Raw genomic sequence first — 11961 nt, 5'->3', positions numbered from 1 at the left:
GATGACCCTTGTCCATCAATCGTCAACAGCAACAGCTCCAGCTTATCTGTGCCTATTAGAGGTTTGGCACAACATGAACACGCTACCTACGTTCTCCTCTAGAGTCTAATGCTGAAACCAGCCCACTCAAATAGGGGTCACTGCCCCCACTCAACTGATGCAAAACAGGCAAGAAAGGTGAAGTAATTCTCCCAACTCATCCAAGGTGGGGGTCTTCCTGACCCCTAGCTCTTTGCTCTGTGCACTGTTCCACACTCCTTCCTTCTCCAGGTTTACTCCCTTCCTCTCCTCCCCACCCTCCTCTTCACGTCGTGCGGATTCAAACATCTTCTGTCCCAGAAAAAGCAAAGAGGAAGCCACAGCCTTAGCCTGATGGCTTCTTCTCTTCTAGCCACTGTCTTATCACTCTCCTTCCCGTCATTTACTTATTTGTCTTTAATGAGATAGACTTTAATATATGCACTCATTTTGTGCTGACTTTGTGCTCTGGAGCATGAGGCTTTCAATTTCTCTGTGTTGTCAGTAGGAAATGATTCTCAGATTAATCCATGAAACAGAATCCTATGGAGGAACTTGTAAAAATACATATTCATGGGGCACCTGGGTGGCTCAGTCGGTTCAGCATATGATTCTTGGTTTCAGCTCAGGCCATGATTTCATGGTTTGTGAGTTTGAGCCCCACATCGGGCTCCGTGCTGACAGTGCAGAGCCTGCTTGGGAAACTCTCTCTCTGCCCCTCCTGTATTTGTGCGCTCTCTCTCTTTCAAAATAAATAAACTTAAAAAAATAAAAATACACATTCATATTTGTTACTCTAAACACAATTTTGTTTTTACCCTAACTCCTTCAAATCTTAAGAGCCATTTGTTAAGCTTTTCAGGCTTTGCTAATATCATAAAGATGAGAGAGTCAGCAAGCTTCTGAAAATCTAGGTATGACGTAATAAAGGGAAATTCAGACTCTCAATCACAGGGCAAAAACACTTTGCAGATTCCAAATTTAAGCATTTTAAAGGCCCTGAAAATGTTAAATGTCATACTGTTATAGGCCAGGCAGAATTTGACAATCCTTTTCATTTTCATCATATGTGTGTAAGGTTAAGAGAAATTGTGAGCCATTTTTGGAAAATGTCTGAAGTAACACAGAGACATTGGGATACAAGAGTGACAAGAGAGTCCTTGAGAACTGAGAAGATGGAGTTACACCTCACCCCACCGTCTTCCGGCACTTCCTCAGGATCAGCGAGCTCTTTAGGTTCAGATGGGTAAGCAAGGGTGATATCTGAGCTAAACCAGAGGCAGAAGGCCACAGAAGGCAAGGTCTGTGCTTCCGAATTCTGTCTCTGCTGTTAACCTCCTGCAGAACTCTGTGCATTATCTCATAGGAACATAAAAATAAAGGTTCAGCTGAGCTAACTACAAAGTGGTTTTAAATAATAAAAATAGTTACGAAGGAAAGCTAATACACATAGGGAGAGATTTGAAACATCATCTTAATGCTAAAAGAGACTTAGGTTGATCCTCTTGTTCAATCGAAGAAGAAACAGGCACAGAAAAGGTCCGGTGACTTGCCCAAGGTCACACAGTAAATTAGTGCTGGATTGCAGATTAGAACATAGGTCTCCTGATGCCATTCCAGGATACTTTGCTCCTTAGTACATGGCTTTCAACGTGCATGGCACAGGTAAGTCAATGGTCAAGTCTAAAAATGGAAAATAAATGGATATGGTTGGAGAATAATTATGCTTATAAGCTCTTCTTATGAAAAGTAAAGACTGATTTTTTTTCCTTTCCTTGATAAGGGTTGAACGGTCAGAAAATTAGTATAGATTTTAAGGCTTAAGTAATAGTACAAATAATAATAGACATTAAATAGTATGTTAATTAGTAATAATAGTAGTATTTAACAAAATGCGCTAAATATCACATGCCAGGCCCGGTGATTGCTACCTCGCTTTATCTTCATGACATCTCTATGCCTATGAGATTGGAACTACTGAATCATTTTAGCGAAGAGAAACCTGAATTTTATAAAGATTTTCCAATGAAATGGCGTATACTGTGGGTGATCAGACGCGCTTCATTTTGTAGCCTCACTTTTGTTGTTGTTGTTATTTTAATTTTTTTTTTTGAGAGAGAGAGAATGAGAGAGAAAGAGAGAGAGAGAGAATCTTAAGCTAAGCAGGTTCCATGCTCAGCACGGAGTCTGACATAGGGCTCAATCCCACAACCCAGGATCGTGACCTGAGCCGAAAGCAAGAGTCAGATGCTCAACCGAGCCACCCAGGGGCCCCTATTTTGTAGCCTCACTTTAATGAACACTGATAGAGGGGCGCCTGGGTGGCGCAGTCGGTTAAGCGTCCGACTTCAGCCAGGTCACGATCTCGCGGTCCGTGAGTTCGAGCCCCGCCTCAGGCTCTGGGCTGATGGCTCGGAGCCTGGAGCCTGTTTCCGATTCTGTGTCTCCCTCTCTCTCTGCCTCTCCCCCGTTCATGCTCTGTCTCTCTCTGTCCCAAAAATAAATTAAAAAAAAAAAAAAAAAAAAATGAACACTGATAGAAAGGAACTTAATCTGAGAAGCCAAAGGATTTAAAACCTGTCATAGCAGAGGGAGCCGAGGGACCCCTTTTTGAATGCTCCTTGCTAAGTTAAATACATATACAAACTCATTTAATCCTTCTCAGCAACCATAAAATCTCGTTACCAAGGCTTCATTGGGTCCATTTTACAGATGGGAAAACTGAGCAAAGAGAGATCAAGTAACCTGACAGGGGTGCAGCCAGGATTCGGTCCTACCTCTGCTCACTTCTGAGTCCATGTTGTTGACCCTGCTCTACTTCCTCCTGATCCTCAGTTCTTCCATCTGTAAAGTGGGCATTAACTCTAATCATAAGGTTTGGGAGAGGATTCCACTGCATGGTGCTGGGTGAATGAAGGAGGCTTGTCAACTATTAGGTGCTTTGAGAACGCGATTATTTTGTGGAGATGAGAGGGAAAGAGAAACTTTGTTTGGAACAGTAGAATATAAATCTTGCTTTTCCTTGGAACATTTGCTATTTTTTTTTTTTTTTTTTTTTTTTTGTAAATTCTGGGTGCTAAAGTTCTAGATGCCTCCTTGCAGTTTTCCTTCTGCATACATTATTAAAATATGCATGAAACCCCAAGATGCAAATTCAGCTTTCTTAGGAGAGCCATCACCAGCTAAAACACGTTGTCAGGTTGATGAAGAGGAGAATTAAAAATCAAAATAGCAAGCCAGCTCCCAAAGGGTTGTTCGCGTTGACCTTGGGATTCTGAAAGAATGTAATTAAAGCAGGCCCCGTGCAAGGTTCCCACCAGATTTATGGACAGAAACTTGAATACCTCAGCAGGTCTGCCTGTTTAATTGCTCCATTGTCAGTGACCTCCACGGTGGAAAACGTGAGTCAGATGGCGGGGGGGGGGGGGGGGGGGGGGGGGGGGGGGGGGGGGGGGGAGCGGCGGGGGTGAGGGTGGAGGCGGGGGTGGGGCGCTGTGAGTGTCCACAGAAGCTGCCACCGCCCAGGAAGTGAGACGCCTCTCTTGCCCAGGGGCACTGGGACACCTTTGTGGCCATCGAAGTAACAGCTCTTCAATTGAGTTAAAAGGTCAGGCGTGAGGGAAGAAGACCTGGCCGCCCACAGATATCTTTTTCATGCACTGAATGTCCCTGTGCGCATCGCTTTAAATGGATATTTCCTGTCTCAGTTTTGACCACCGGTTCTTCCCCCACTAACATATAGACGCAGGTACGTGCTTAATCTCCAAACTAAAACAGTACCCAGACAGAACTCTGGGACATTTGTTGTTTAAAAAAACATCCATTTCTTAGAACGAGTACTGCTCAAAGCCAACAGTGACTTAATGTCTTAAAACTGCCCCAGTGAGAGGGTCCCAAGTTCAGCCTACACGGCATTCACGTGGTGGCAAACGGAAAGCCTCCGACTCCAACCCAGATTGTCCCAGTACAGGTGGTATGTTTTAATTCGGAGGCGTGACCCTCAGCTTGGTTAGTACCGAACCCTATTTTTTCTGTTTTTCTAATTTTCAAGATTTGTTCCAAATAATGCTTACATGGTAACCAATATAAATAAATAGACACCCGGCTGAAAGACTTCCCACAGGGAAAACGAAAATAAGGGCTGGCTTGTCCCTGTGAAATGGTTTCGTATATGTACCTAAATGAGGCCCCAGGGCTCATACTTACATAGGTACACAGGTCTCGCCCACAACTAAATCCACCTAACCCATCCAAGTGACTTCACAGTAAGGCTAAGACCCTCACTGTAAAGAAGAGGGGCGTAGGGGAACACTCAGGCCAGCCCCCTCCCATCTCCCTGGACGCCAGCTTCCTTAGCTTTGACCAAGCCCCATGTATGCGGGTGGGTGTCTTAAATCCTTCCGTAGATCTTTAGTTAAAAGTGGTGATTGGTTTTCTCCTTCAGCCAATTGGCAGAGAGAGTCAGGGGGGCTCAAACGGGAGCATCGGAAAAAGAATCACACGTGGCGATGGATGAGCAGTAATTCCATTTCCAGGCATCCTCGCGAAAGAATTGAATACAGGGGCTCAGACACGTGCTTGTACGCGAACGATCACAGCAGCACTCACCACAACAGATGAAAGGCGGAAACACCCCGATGCCCATCAATCAGTGAACAGATAAACACAATGTGATTATGTACGTATACATCCATATAATGGTACACTACACAGCCTTAAAGAGGGGTGAAGTTTGACACACGCTACATCATGGATGAACGTCAAAGACGTTATGCTTAGTGAAAGAAGCCAGAGACAAAAGGTTGCACGATGTTTGATTCTCTTTATAGGAAATATCCAGAATGGGTAGCTCCATAGAGACAGAAAGCAGATTAGCGGTAGCTGGGGGCTGGGAAGAGGGTGTAACTGTTTAATGGGGACAGGATTTCCTTCAGAGGAGATGAAAACGTTTGAGAACCAGATAAAGGTTGATGGTTGCACAACATGTGAATTACTAAAAGCCACTGAACTGTACAGTATTAACTTTATGTTATGAAAATTTTACCTCTTTTATTAAGAAGAACAAAATGGCCAGGGAACAAGATACAGACCCCATCACAGAAGAAGACCCTTTGCTACTTACTCACTGTCCTTTCTCCAGCCCCTGGGTCTCTCTGCAAAGGGCCTCCCCTCACCAAAGATGTCCCTGAGTGGCAGGGGGTGTGAGAAATCTCCACCCCATAGGCTCATCCAGCCCATCGGCTGCCTTCCAGCAGCTGCCCTGCCCCCTCCCCCCCAGCCAGGCACTCATCCTTCACCGCTGAGGACGGCTTCTGCCCTCAGCTGCTCTTCTCAGGGAGGATTTGCCGTTGCCCATCAGATGGCAGGTGCCGAAGCCCCTGGGGATGCTGCCTTTACACCAGGGCCACATGCTATCTGGTTTGCCTCAGCACCTGCCAAGGGGCCCCGAGAGTTAAAGGGCATATGGGGATTTTAACGCGTCCTTCTTGTTGCCAGAAGTTTCTGACCTACATATCCAGGTGGTTTTCCTAAAACAAGAAAGCACTTTCAGAGTCAAGGTAATGAAAATTAGGTTGTTGTCTTTGCCTGGGTGTCCCAGAGAGCAGAGCCTGAGACAAATGCATGGGTGCAGTTAGTTTATTTGGTCCCAGGGAGGAGTGAAGAAGGGCAATGTGGACCGAGGAACAAGGACAGAAGGAGTGCCAACATAAGGGTGCATTATCAAGCTGGCTCCCGCTGTAGGTGACTGCTGCTTGATCTCACCTGCTGCACTTTCTGAGGACCCTCATGCAAAGCATCGTCTCAGAACTACTGGTCCTGATTACAAAAGGGGGAGGCGCTTGTCCATTGACTCCCCCACCCGGTTTTGATCAAGGGTGTTCCTGTAGTGCTCGCATTATTGAGTTGCCCATGCATGAGATGCCCAGAAGGTTCCTGAGGGCGTGTCACACGCTGGAATCAGCGAAGCCCCAGGCAGGAAAGAGAAGTGCGCTTGCTGCAGCCGTCTGCAGGGAACCGTGTCTGGAACCTGTCTGGGCAAACAGCAGCTGGAGCAGATGTGAGCCTAAGAGGACTCGCCTTGGCACAAGGCATAAGTGCCATCGGGGTATTATGAGTGTCGGACTGAAAGAAACACACATCTGAAATGCTCACTACAGCTTCTGCGAATGGCTGAAGTATTCTGGCATGTGTTTCTGCGGTTCCCATTCACAATCACCAATGAGTAAGCCATCCCCAAATCAGCTCTGGCTTGAACTTCACTCAACCTTCAGTTCTTGATGGAGCACCTTCTTGTGATCCACAGGACTCTAGGAGCCGGGGCACTAGCCATGACTAAGACCACAACATCCTTGCTCTTCAGAGGTTTATATTCCAGTGGACTGAGACATACAATATAAAGTTTAGAATAAATAAATAAGAAAACTTTCAGATGGGGTAAGCACAGGAAATTGAAATGGGGTGATAGGATGGGGTTGAAGGACAACAGCTTATCTTGGTGCCTTTAAAGGTTAGGCAGGTGGGTGGTTTGGCTTCTGGTTCCTGTCTCCAATAGCTCTGTGACTCGGTCGCATTTTCTTTAAAATCCATTTTGATTGCTTAGTCAGACACAATAGCACAATTTTAAGGTCTAATGTTTTAAACACAATTTCCTGATTCATAAGATTCTATGACACATACCAATATCAATGGTGTCTTCTTTGGAAACACGGGAGAGTCATTTTCTATTCACTGCTCTCCCTTGTATATCACACACACACACACACACACACACACACAACACATGTGTCATATGTCCCAGTCTACTTCCTGCTTTTTCTCACATCCACTCTCCCTTCCAGTCTTCTCCACCCCTACAGCACATGCGGTCCAGGCTGCTCCACCTTTTGTCCAGGCTCTGTCAGCGACCTTCTGATGATTGTCCAAGCTTTGCTTTGCTTTGCAGCTTCATTTCCTGGTGTCTAGAAAATGTTTCCTCTTTGTAATTTTTACCCCCTGGTTCTGGTTATGCCCTTTAGAGACCCGGTGAATAAATGTAGGCATTCGACCACACAACTCTCCTCCCAATGATTAAATAGGACAACACTCCCTCTTTGTCTTCTCTCTGGCCTGCACCTCCCCCATTCCTTACCTTTCTCATTGCATCCTGGCAACCCATAGTTTGATTTATTGTTTTTAAGATGTGTTCAAAACTGAACATAGTATTTCAAGTGTGATCTGAACAAAGCACAGTCGTTCTATTTCTTCCTTTGAACTAAAACTGTTTGTAAAAATAGATTTTTAAGACTGCAGTTCTGAGTTTTGACAAATCAATATACCTGTGTAGTCAGCTGATCGAGATCTAGAACATTCCCATCACTCCAGAAAGTTTTCTCATACCCTTTCTCAGCCCAAACCTGCCACCAATAGCAACCCTTACTCTAATTTTTATTATCATAGATTTGTGTTGCTTATATCAGAATTTCATACACATAGCATCATGTAGAATGTACTCTTTTGTGATTGGCTGCTTTCAGTCAAAATAATGTTTCTGAGACTCATCCATGTTATATGTGACAGCAGTCCTTTCTTTTCTATTGCTGAGTAGTATTCCATTGAATGGATGCACCACAATTTGTTTATCGATTCTCTTACTGATGGACATTTGAACTGTTTTCAGTTTGGGGCTATAACAAATAAGCTTCCAGAAACAAGTAGTTTTATAGAGTTTTGTTTTCATTTGTCTGGGGTAAATGCCCAAGAGTGAAATTTCTGGATCATAATGCAAGTATCTAAATTTATAAGAAATTGACAAATAATTTTCCAAAATGGCTGTGCCAGCAATGTATGTATGAGTCTAGTTCTTTGCTCCACATTCTTGTCAACATTTAGTATTAGCAATTTTGTTTTTTCCTTTTAGCCATTCTCATGGATGTGAAATCATTGTGATTTTAGTTTGAATTAATTTAATGAACTTGATTGTATTTCCTGTACTTATTAGTCTTTTCCAAATCTTCCTCTGTGAAGTGCCTGGTCAAGTCTTTTGCCCATTTTTTTATTGGGTTGTTTATCTTTATATTTTCCTTACTCAATTATAGGAATTATTTACTTATTTTTATTTTTTAATTTTTAGAAGTTTATTTATTTATTTTGAGGGAGAGAGGGAGAGGGAGAGAGCATGTGTGAATGAGGGAGGGGCAGAGAGAGAGAGAGGGAGAGAGAGAATCCCAGGGAGTTGCCTGCTGTCAGCCCTATGTGGGGCTCGAACTCACGAAACTGTGAAATCATGACCTGAGCTGAAACCAAGAGTCAGATGCTTAACCAACTGAGCCACCCAGACACCCCATGATTATTTTTTCTTAAGTCCAATATAATTTCTTTTATAATTTAGTGCTTTTTTTTTTTTTTTTTGTCTTGAGAAATCTTTGCCTACCACACAGTGCAAAGATATTCTTTTAGGTTTCTTTCTAGAAGCCTTATATTTTCAGCTTTTATGTTCAGAGATATCTGTGATCACTGTTGGATTAATTTTTGCATATAGTTTGAGGTAAGGGTTAAGGTTTGCTTTTTTCCATACACTAATCTAGCTTTTGAGCACCAATTTGTCTTAGCAATTTTCTTTTTTCCTATTGAATTACCTTGCGTGTTGATCATTTCCTGTTCCCTGCTAGACGAGGAGCTCCTCCAAACCCATGTCTCTCTCTCCACCACCATTTAAAAAATAAATTTTGTACCCTTTGATTTATTTCACATGGCCTTTAGCCTTTACTGAATGAACACTCCATGTCAGGTATGAGATGAAGAGCTAGATCCAGAGAATTTTTGTCCTGGGGGAATTTCCTTCTGTTAGGAGGAGTTAACAGAGAGGTGAATGACTTCCATTCCATTTTTGAAGAAGGTACGTGCAGGGAGGCAACCTATCATAGTGATTAGAAACCATCAGTTTTGGGTTTAGCACATATGACTTAAAATCCAGGCTCTAACGTATCTTAGCTGCTAAGGTAGACCATGAGCAGGCCACTCAACTTTTTGAGGGTTCTGTTTCCTCAGATTTGTTGAAGTATTACATGATGCAAAGTATAGAATGCTTATTCCATTAGTCTGGTACTGAGTTAAGTGCTAATTAATTGGTTACTATTTTTATCCCATGGACTCAGGGAAGGCATCCTGGAGGAAGTGATTACTCAGCTGAGCCTTGAGGAATGTTGAAAGCTGTCCAGATGAAGAAATGCAGGAAAAGCATTGCAGGCTGAAGGTTTGGGAAGAACAAAGATATGGAGGCATAAATCAGCATGGTATAAATGGGGATATCATCAAAGCTTAAATTGTGAAGAAGAGCCTGGCTAAAAACATGGGGAGAAGTCAGGTCATGGAGAGACTTATATGGTAGTATTTTTCAGTCAACACAAGTTGTGAGCGACTAGGGGAAGTGTCAGCTGCCTCCTGGTTCCCCCAAGCTCTAAGTCAATTCTTGAAAGTTGCATTCAGTCCCCACCTAAACACTTGAACAGGAAACTCACCCTGAAAACTGGAGGGGTGGGTGGTGGGGATGCATCATGGAGACTCCGACAGGCCAACCAGCGTAATACTCTCCCTTGCAAAGCCTCAGGCATCCTGTCACATAGTACAAGAGACAGGTATCTGAGAATTTCCAGATGAAGCCTGATATCCACATCCTAATTCTGTCCAACAGCATGGCCACCTTGAGAACAGAGCCTGAGCCCGTGCCCCAATGGCTAGGCTGGGCTTGTTGGCTCTCACTAGTACCCATCGCAAAGAGAGAGCCTGTTTCTCTCATCTGTCCTCTTATAGGCAGGGATTCTACCAGGAATGGATCCATCTCCCCAAACTCTGCTGTCTTCCAGCTACTTGTTTGCTTTGAGCTACCATTTTTAGGCACTTGCTACATATTAAGCCCATTGCTAAACTCTTGTCATGCATTCACTCCATTACTTTAAGCTTCTCAGCAACTCTCCAAATAGATTTTATTGTTTCAATTTGCAGATGAAGAAAATGAAGCTTAAAAACATGAAATAACTTGCTGATAGTCACAGAAATCCTGAATGTCAGGTCCGAAATGGGAGCCATCATCTCAGCACCTGCACATTACTTCCTCCTGTTTCCCGAGTAGCCACTGAGGGAGGGGTCCCCCTACCCGCTGCTCCAACAGCTTGATGGAACATCAGCCTGGGTCACCTCTGTGCCTTTTGGGCACAATTTAGGCTGCCCTTCCGGGACTGCCTTCTCAGCTGAGTCACTTTAGGGGGTGCTGGGTCTTGGCAGTGTGGCAGCTACACCTTGTCCTTGCTGACACGGTGGCAGTGCTCTCCTAGCCTACTGTCAACCTGAATTGAATGCTTTATTAGCCCCATTCGCAAATTCAATAACTTAGGTTGAGAGAGGACAAGAACACATAACACCAAATCACAGCGTCAAGACTCAAAAACCTCCCAAACCAGCCACATCCCACAGGCTGTATTGTCTTTCTCGATGGTCAGTCCCATGGCCAGGAAGCATTCTGTCAGAGGCATAAGGACTATCTGAGAGAAGAGCTGTACCAGCCCCTTCAAACTACCAGTTTACAATTCTGCTGGATGACTGGGAATGTAAGATAAACTGTAAAAAGAGAAAAAACAATGTAGAAAGGCCCTTCGTGCTAACAACATAACTCATAGCCCGTCTACTTCTTACTCTCTTCTTATCAAGGAAAGATAGAACAGTGGAGGGATGAGTGGCCAAGGTGTGGATTCAGCCTCAAATGATCCAAAACAAAGATAAATGTCCGGAAAATGTGGAGCCCTGATTCATATTCTTACAGGCAAGAATTATCCTGCCAAGCCACCAGCTTTTCTCTTTACCTGATCAGGCTGAAAGCCCATTTGCAAGGTAAGATCATCTTGGAAAAGAAATGGAGCCACGTGAAGCCTTGCAGATCCACAAGAGTCTGGTTTGCTGGGAATGAACCAGATAGAATCTGACTATTGCTGCTGTGCCCAATTTGCTGAATTCATAAAGCAAAAAATCAAAATCTAGCCTTTCTTCCATGTCTAGCCATCCGTTTCTGTGAGTCTGCCCACATGCCCTGGACCTCTGGAGGGCAGAGTTCCAGGCCACTGTTCTGCTATTTTGACAGCTTTGCAGCTGTGACCCATGTACTGGAAAGAGCTGTGTGCAGTGCCTTGGTCTTGGAACTTTACACATTTTTGACGTGATTAGGTATTTACAACTGGAAGTGCAGCCAGAGTCCAGTGTTTCCAGGGATGATGCGTATAACCCAGAGGTTCTAATGTGGCTGCTCCTGGCTTTGGCTGGGATCACGTAAGTTCTTAGGAGTTTACCCACAGGTCATGAACATGAGATTATAAAACAGCCACACTGGGACCTTCATCCAGATGGATAAGTTGTATAAAACTTTCTCCACCACAGTTTCGGAAGGTGGTTTTGTAGAAGGCATTCATAAACATTTTGCAAAAGTCATTAGCAGTGACGTGGTAGAACAGACACGTCCTTGGTATTTCCTACATTACACGTATTTGCATAACAGCAAAAAAAGGATGGAGGGGCACTTGGGTGGCTCAGTTCGTTGAGCAACTGAGGCTTAGGTCATGATCCCAGGGTCATGGGATTGAGCCCGGAGTCAGGCTCTGAGCTGAGTGTGGATCCTGCTTAAGATTCTCTTTCTCTCTCCTCTGCCCCTCTCCTTCACTTGCACACGTGCTCTCTCTCTCTCTCAAAAAAAAAAAAAAAAAAGATGGAAATTACCCAAGGATAAAAATACAGTTGATTAAATAAAAAGCCTTTCAAACCATAAGAGACTTTTAAATACAGAGAACAAATGGAGGGTGGATGGGGGGAGGTAGCAAGAGGGGAAATGGGTGATGGGCAGTGAGGAGGGCACTTGTTGGGATGAGCACTGGGTGTTGTATGTAAGCGATGAACCATGGGAATCTACCCCAAAAACCAAGA

At 44.1% G+C, this 11961-nt stretch overlaps 1 long non-coding RNA gene across 1 annotated transcript; it reads left to right on the top strand.

Annotated features, from left to right (window-relative positions):
- Positions 1-3541: 3541 nt before the first annotated feature.
- LOC122235072 lies at positions 3542-11553 on the top strand. The gene is made up of 3 exons (XR_006213188.1): positions 3542-3766; positions 4463-4696; positions 9153-11553. It is a non-coding gene; the product is annotated as an uncharacterized LOC122235072 (long non-coding RNA).
- Positions 11554-11961: the final 408 nt, after the last annotated feature.

The sequence above is a fragment of the Panthera tigris genome, chromosome F2 (assembly GCF_018350195.1).
Source record: "Panthera tigris isolate Pti1 chromosome F2, P.tigris_Pti1_mat1.1, whole genome shotgun sequence".
NCBI lineage: Eukaryota > Metazoa > Chordata > Mammalia > Carnivora > Felidae > Panthera > Panthera tigris.
This window is presented reverse-complemented; position numbering and strand designations above follow the sequence as displayed.